Source organism: Psammomys obesus, unplaced genomic scaffold (genome assembly GCF_907164565.1).
Source record: "Psammomys obesus unplaced genomic scaffold, mPsaObe1.curated_primary_1811, whole genome shotgun sequence".
Taxonomy (NCBI): Eukaryota; Metazoa; Chordata; class Mammalia; order Rodentia; family Muridae; genus Psammomys; species Psammomys obesus.
Genome location: NW_026586463.1, coordinates 1,608,488 through 1,616,320, shown reverse-complemented (window position 1 = coordinate 1,616,320; position 7,833 = coordinate 1,608,488). Strand labels below are relative to the sequence as shown.

Genomic DNA, 7,833 nt, shown 5'->3' with positions numbered 1-7,833 from the left:
AATCTACCTAGTCCAATTTGTTCTGCCCATATACTCATGGGCTTGGGGCCACCCACTGGAACTTGTCTGATCCGCCAAGGGCCACGTCCTTCAAACTGACTCTTTCCTCCCCCAGAAGCCATCAGTTGTCAATAGATCTTCAAGAAGGTATGAGCCCTTCCCCTTCCGTGCTAAAATGTTAAGGTGCTTGACTCACACAGGTGTTGCTCGGCAGCCACAGATGTGAGTTCATGAGTGAAGTGGCCCTGTCATGCCCAGAAGGTACTGACCCAGTCTTGTTCTCCCTGATTTCTGGCTCTTACAATCTTTCATCCTCTTCTTCTGCAAATAATACCCCAACCTTGAGGAGGGGATGTGATATAGACATTCTCTTTGAGGCTGACCGCTCCATTAACATTCATTTTCTAAATTTTAATCAGTTGTGAGTTTCTGCATTAACCACTGTCTGCTGCACATAGAAACTTCTCTGATGAGGTAAAAAAAAAAACTGTGCTAGTCTGTGAGTATTTAAGTACCTGTGTGCATGAGTACAGGGAACTGTGGAAGCCAGAAAAGAATATGGGATCTCTCAGGGCTGGAATCACAGGTAGTTATGAGCTGTCCAATATGGGTGCTAGGAACTTAACTGGAGTCCTCTGTAGGAGCAACTCACACTCTAAACCATCAAGCATTCAATGGTGAATCTTCTAAAGATTTCAAGATGAAAGATAAGTGTGAGGAAGTGGTGAAAGGGACCCTTGTACCTTATTTTGGAGAATGTAAATTAATGTAGCCATTGCAGAAAACAGCATGGAAGTTTCTAAATAAATAAATAAAAATAGAATTACAAAACTTGAGTTTGGAATGCATGCCTCAAATTCCAGCACTTGAGAGAAAGAGGGAGGAAGATTACAAGCCTAAGGCCAACCTGGGTTAGATAGCAAGTTCAAGACACCCCGTGCTACGGTGAGACTGGCTCAAAGCAAACTTCCCTGGGACACAGCAATACTCATGCTGGGTGTGTTTCCAAAGGAAATGAAAGCAGTGTGTCCATGAGCACTCCTTTGCTCATTGTGGCATCGTTCACAATGGCCACGACGTGAAATCACTCAGTGTCCAGCGGCAGATGAATGGACCAAACAAACAAAATGTGGCGTACACACACAATGAGGTGCTATTCAGGTTTTTAAAAATAGAAGGAAATTCTGCCACTCGCAGCAACCTGAGATCAGTCAGGACGACATTATGCTACGTGATAAGCCAGGCATACAGAGACAAAGACTGTGCGTTCTCCCTTCGCACTGGTATTTAAAGTAGCCGCAGTCACAGCAAGAGTGAAAGGATCATTACTAGGGACAGGATCATGAAAAAGAGAAGATGCTAGTAAAAATCAATAAAACCCTATAAGAAGGTACCAGCTGTAGTTTTTTTTCCTGCCGTTTAGTAACTAGTTAGTAATATTTATTTCAACATTTCTAAAAGAAATTTTGGGTATTTTTACTACAACAACAACAACAAAAAACCCCATAAGTATGTGAAGTGATTGGTAAGCTAACTAGCTTTATTTAATCATGCCATAGTGTGTGCACATACCATAACATTGTATCACACTCTATAAGAAAATGCAGTTGTCAATCACAAATAAAATCAAATGAAAATTTAGAAATACATCTGTTAAACCTTCCTCTCTTCCATACAATTGCGTCGTGGAACAACTCATAGAGAGATGGGCACAATAATTGGGTACTTTTAGGATGGTGGAACCACCCATTGGCACTGTCCCCTGCTACTGAAGCCCGTGCTAACGACAGACCTCCATGCGCTGCTGTGGCCGCCAAACACAAACCAGCCATTTCCTCTGAGAAATTCTTTGGCTCTACTGAATCTGATTGTCTTGTTTACTCATAAGTGAATATGATTTAAATAAATCCGACTTATAAAAATTTAGACTTGTCAAATAGCAAAGCTGCTGAGTGTTAAAGAAGAAGGGTCTTCAGTTGGAAAACACGAATTTCCCAGCAATTCTGAACTTGATGGAAATAAGATATACCTAAACATATCTCAATGTTCTGGTGACTGCTCCAGTTTCTGAGATCAGCGTGCTGTGGAACGGACAAATAACAGTCTGTGTGATGTCCAGAACACAAAGCCAAAGGATAATATAATTGAATTCTTGTCCTAGCACTGATTTGCTGGAGTTGATTTTGAACCTCAAACAAATCATTTTGTTTTGCTTATAGGAAAATCATATGAAGAAGCTTATTCCACATAAGATGGTTTGAGTTTCCACGAAGAAAGAAAGTATGATTGGCCTTGGCAGAATAATGGATTACATATAGAGAAAATCAGATCTTCAGAGAGCGTTGGCACTTAAGGGGTGGGCAGGGGCTTAGCTTTCTGTCCAAGCTTTTCATATTATAGTTGCAAAAGCCACAGTGGGCATTTTAGCTGTGATGGGCCAGCATTTCTTCCCCTTACCCCCATCAAGATTACAGATGAGTCTGTTTCCAAGGAAGGGTGCCAGGAGTGATGACATTCTTGGCATCACAGTGCCAGGCCTTCCGAGGTGATTTCTCTGCGAGTTTTCAATTCTGGTCACAGTAGGTATGACATCATCTTTCACGTATGTTGGGTGCCAGGGTTATGGACCGAATTTAATGTTCCATAGTTATTATATTTTTATTGTGATCAACTGAAAAACATTTGGGGTTTGTTGATGCTGGTTCCAATTCCTTGTGTTTTTTGCCTCAGGGAGGACAGAACAGAAAATGTGATTACAAAGGCTGAAGCATCATGCACACATACAGAAACACTAACTTCAGTGTCGCTTTGAGCCTGAGTTAATCCGCATAATGCCTAACAATGAAGTTCTTCTTCTGTCTTCTTTTTTTCTTCATCTTCTTCCTTCTCCTACTCCTCTTACTATCATTTTTTCTCCTCTCTCCCTCTCTTTCTCTCTCTCTTTCTTCTTTCTTTGTTTTTCTTGCTCCTCCTTCTGCTTATCTTTTTCTCCTTTTCCTCCTTCTCTTTCTCCTTCTCCTCGTCATCATCATCATCAACATCATCATAATCATTATCATCATTTTACATCATCGTCCTTTTTACAAGAGAAAAGATAGTTTATGGGTTGAGAGCTCCTTTCTGGTCTATCTTGATTCCCATTCAGAAAGACGAAGGGTGGTCTTTGTGGTGACTGCTTGTTTTGAAAATAATTTAATTTATATTAAATTACTTATGTTAAATTAATTATTTATGTTAAAAATAGAGATAGCGATTAGAGGTGGATAAATCTCATTGCATCTTGAATCTGAGTTGAGTCACTTTGAGGATTCTAGGATTCTGAGATTTATTGACCAGTCACAGAAATATTTAGGGACTAAAGACATCACCTAATGCAGGAAAAAAAAAAAAATATGTCATCTTAAAGGTTTCTTTTTTTAAAAAAAATACTTGCTTGCACACCTGTATATGTATGTATACACACACACACACACACACACACACACACACACACACACACATATATATATATTTACCATCTTAAATAAGCACACAAATCCACTTTTATTTATTTACTTTATATTAGTTTAAATCTGTGAGGAATACAGCATCACTGGATTCTGTGTCCAATGGCCTCTGTAGAAATTTTTTTTTTTTTTTAATTTGGCATGAATCAAGGGGGAGTTTATTTTCTCCTGATTACTCTGATTTTGTTCTGTTTGTCTCTAGGAGTCACTGTGTTGTTTTTTGCTTTAAACACATAAACACATTTCTTGCAGAAGTAGAACTCAGTTTCATCTCAGGCATATACTCCTTCATCTTTTTTTAGAAGATGTGTGAGCGCTTTGTGGTTCTCGGGACCCTGCTTACAGCCAGCAAAAATGGTTTTGTACCCACAGCCTTCCAGACATCTTTGCCTTTTAGAAGTCCCGTTCCCAGCAGTCCTCTGAAGGCACCAAAATGGACAGAAACAGGTACTTGGCATCTTTATTCCGAAAGGAAGAATGAATGATGGAGGCTGTAACTCCACAGAGGTGTACATTCTGGAGTTACATGGGAAAGGAGGGTGCAGCGTAGCGGGTGGTTAGGGCAGGAAGGAGAGCACGGGGCAGTTCTCTGTGGCCACGTGGATAACCATACTGTACTGTGAATAAACAAAGACAAGCTGATCGGAGATGAAAGCCCACCAGTTTAGAAACAGTATGGTCTATTTAGGTTATTCTACCCCAGGGGGTTCCCATTTCTTCAACTTAGAGAAAAGAGGCTAACAGCTTGAAGACAGAATTCCTACTTTAAAATAAGTTGTGAAACCATGCTCAATGTCAAAAATAGTAACTTTTAAGTTAAGTGTGTGTGTTCATACATGTTATATGTTCCTGTGAATGTGAAACTATGTATGCATGTATGCAGGCCAGAAGTTTATATCAGATGTCTTCCTCGATCACTCTTTTCTTTCGAGACAGGGCCTGTAAGTGAGCTGGAGTCCAAGGAATCCAGCTAGACTGATTACTTAACAAGCAACAGGGATTTTTTTTTTTTTTGTCTTTGTCTCCCTGGTGCTGATATTATGGCATATGCCACTATGTCTGGCTTTGGATGGGTACAGAATGTTTAAGCATAGTTCCTCATGATTGTGTGGCAAACATCTTACCAACTGAGTTATCATCCCTGCCCCAAATAATAACTTTCAAAAATTAAAACAGAAGTAAGTTAAATCTACACTCATGCTGGTAAGATAAATGGCTTTTTCTGTGCAAAAGGCCTATTCCTCAGAAGAGAGAGCTGCTTCGGGATGCTGGACCATTCGGTCCCAGATCAGTGGTTATCACTGGGCTCTAACACAGAGAGAACAGTGGCCCCTAACAGGGATAATTGACTCACTGAGCTTGAGATCTTACTCAAGAGCTTGCTGACCTTGAAAACCACATAGTATTATTGTAACCTTTGTTTGTATCTGTGAGGAAGAATGATGGAATGTTTGTGACTCCTCAAATTCGGGTATCAAATTCCTTAATGCCCGATCAGGAGTCTAATGAAGTCAGGCAAAGTCATGGAGATGGAGCACACATCCTGGAGTTAGAACCCTTGTACAAAGAGGGAGAGAAAGTGTGTGTCTCTCTCTCCAGCATGTGAGAGAAATCACATGGTGATAAGGTCCTCGCTCAAAGTCAGGAAATACATCTCACCAGGAATAAATTGGGCAACAGCTTGATCTTTGGTTTCGCATCCCCTTTAGCTGTGAGGAACGAATGTTGAACCAACAGCCTCTTACCTGTGGGTCACAATCCCATATGGAATAACTGGATATAAGGATGGCCACAAAATTGGCAACAGTACAAGGTTTCTGAGCACACAGCAGCAAGATGTAACTGTAAAACACATGCGTGACAACTCCAGGATGTTCTGACAACACTCAGTAATGTCGGGTGGCTTCCCTGCAGCTTTTTTCAGAAGAAAAGACAAGTGTGTTTGGTACTGTGACACACGCTGTCATACATGTGGCATGTACACGCATGGCCTGAAGTGCTGGGTCGGGCTGGGAATTGTGCTAGGGAATCAACTGCGTTATTCTTACTGTGCATACAAAGCTTTCTGCAGCTACAAAAGCATGACGGTTTATCGAAACACAGACTTTTCATTTTTTTTCCTATTGTTACCTACATACAAGCGTCACGTTAGTTTATCTTTGAATTTTATTGTATTAGAATCTTTGGTTTTAAATTTCACTGTTTCAGAGCTAGGAGAGATGGCTCGGGGATTAAAAATGTGCACTGCTTCTGCGGAACATCAGAGTTCAGGCCTCAGCATCCATGCCAGGCAGCTCACGACTGCCTGTAACTCCAGCTCTTTGGATTTTGAAACCTTCATCTGGCTTATGAGGGCACTGTACTCTTGTACACAAACCTTCCTCCAAACATATGCATAATTCAAAGTAAAATAATTACTAATAGTTGACAATAAAACCTTTAGAAATTGTTTCTGACTTGAATTTTATTTTTAAAAAATCATTAAATAAAGGTGGGGTTCAGATGGGACAGAATTTCGGATGATTTCTGAAATGGTTTTAAACACACTTAGGTCATTTTGTACATGAAGCAGCATTCTTAGCATTATTTAAAGAATCAAAATGTACATAAACTTTAAAAGCCACTGAAGGTGTTTTACATCTTACAGTATCGCATATACAGCCAATAACTAATTGCTTATGAAAAATAAACAGGCATACCCATATCATTAGTATGAGATTATTTTATTGTTGTTAGTAAGTGAAAAACTATATGTACACCAAAAAAAAAAATAGTTTAAAACACATTCTTCACAATCTAGTATAAGCAGGTGCTTGATTTATAACTATTTTATGTGCCTTTTGTTACACTTAATATTGATTGTCCAGATGAGAGGGTCTAGAACCGTCCATGAGACACACCTCGGGGCATACCTGTGACGATTACCTAGATTATACCATCAGGCTTGTGAGGGGCTATCTGGATTTGGGTAAATACTGTGGGCAGATGCCTAACATGGGTGGCATTCTGTCTGTGGGCTGATGGCCTGGGCTGAACAGAAAGGAGAAAAGCACCTGAGGACAAGTGTTCAGCTCCTTCAGCTTCTTGACTGCAGTTGCACTGTGAGCAGCTAGCTCCAACTCCTGTTGCCATGGATTCCAAGCTATGATGGACTGTTCCCTGGAAATACAAGCCAAGGAAACTGTTTCTTTCTGAAGTTGCTTTTGTCAAGGTAGTTTGTCCTAGCAATAGATAGAGTAACTAAGGGAACCTATATGCCTGGAGATTGTAAAATTTTTCTCGGCAAAAGGGGAAGGTCACTAATAGAAAAGGTTTAAGTTTAAGAAGCTCCCAAGCTTTTGATACTGCTATAGCAGCTCAAACTGAGTACCACGAGAAAAAAAAAGTTTCATTGCATTGAATACCCGTCAGAAATGAAATACTGTATTTAATAAAATATCTGTAGATCTGCCATAACCAAACACATTTCCAACTGTTATGTAAGGTCTTATACATGTGTGAGTATGAATCAGGTACACGATATAGCAATAAACAATTTAAGTCCCTTGTTTTGTTGCATCTCTATCCTGGTCAATAAATCTATAAATGGAACTGAAGGTGTAGCTTCATGGTAAAGCGCTTACCTAGTATATATATGACCTCAAATTTAATCTCCAGAACTTTAAAATAAGGAGAAAATAACAAAACAAATACGCAACATTAACTGATATGCCTAGAGATAAGCACATAAAAGAAGAATAGATAAACCTTTCGTCCCCGGCGCTGAGCAAAGGGACGCCTGGTTGGTGGTAGTGTTCTAATATCGATCAGGAGCAGAGCAGATGGCAAATCCTTTGGTCATCCTAGCTCGATGTCTGGCTCGGTGTGCAAAGCTGTTTTATGCCCAGGACACAAAAACAAAATCCAATACAAGCAGTGCGGTGTGGGAAGAGGAAGACAGAGACCCTGTGTTTCTCCGCACCATGCAGTACAGATGGGAAAAGACACCCAGAGACCTGCCCTCCTTCATGGCACAGGTGGGCCAGGGCCACCCTCTTGCCACCATGCCAAGCAGCATGGATGGGGCATGTCACCCAGGGACTGTCTGGCCCCGTGGCCAGCCTACAACTGGAGCCACCACAATGTGCAACTACCTGGTGGACAGACGGGAGAGAAAGAGAAGTGGAGCAGCTTGAGCATTATGGAGAGAGACGGACCAGGAGACTCAAGGATGGAGAGGAGTAGCGTGTTTTGAGTGACCAGCCCTGCCAGCTGGGCCCATAGTGAAGTTCCAGCCCGAGCTGCCACCGAGAGCCATGTTTGAGTCTGTATCTACACAGTAGCAGAG

At 40.9% G+C, this 7,833-nt stretch overlaps 1 non-coding gene across 1 annotated transcript; it reads left to right on the top strand.

Moving 5' to 3' along the window:
* Nucleotides 1–7,257: 7,257 nt before the first annotated feature.
* Nucleotides 7,258–7,402, top strand: LOC129672491 (small nucleolar RNA SNORA48). The gene has a single exon (XR_008719507.1). It is a non-coding gene; the product is annotated as a small nucleolar RNA SNORA48 (small nucleolar RNA).
* The last annotated feature ends 431 nt before the right edge of the window (nucleotides 7,403–7,833 follow it).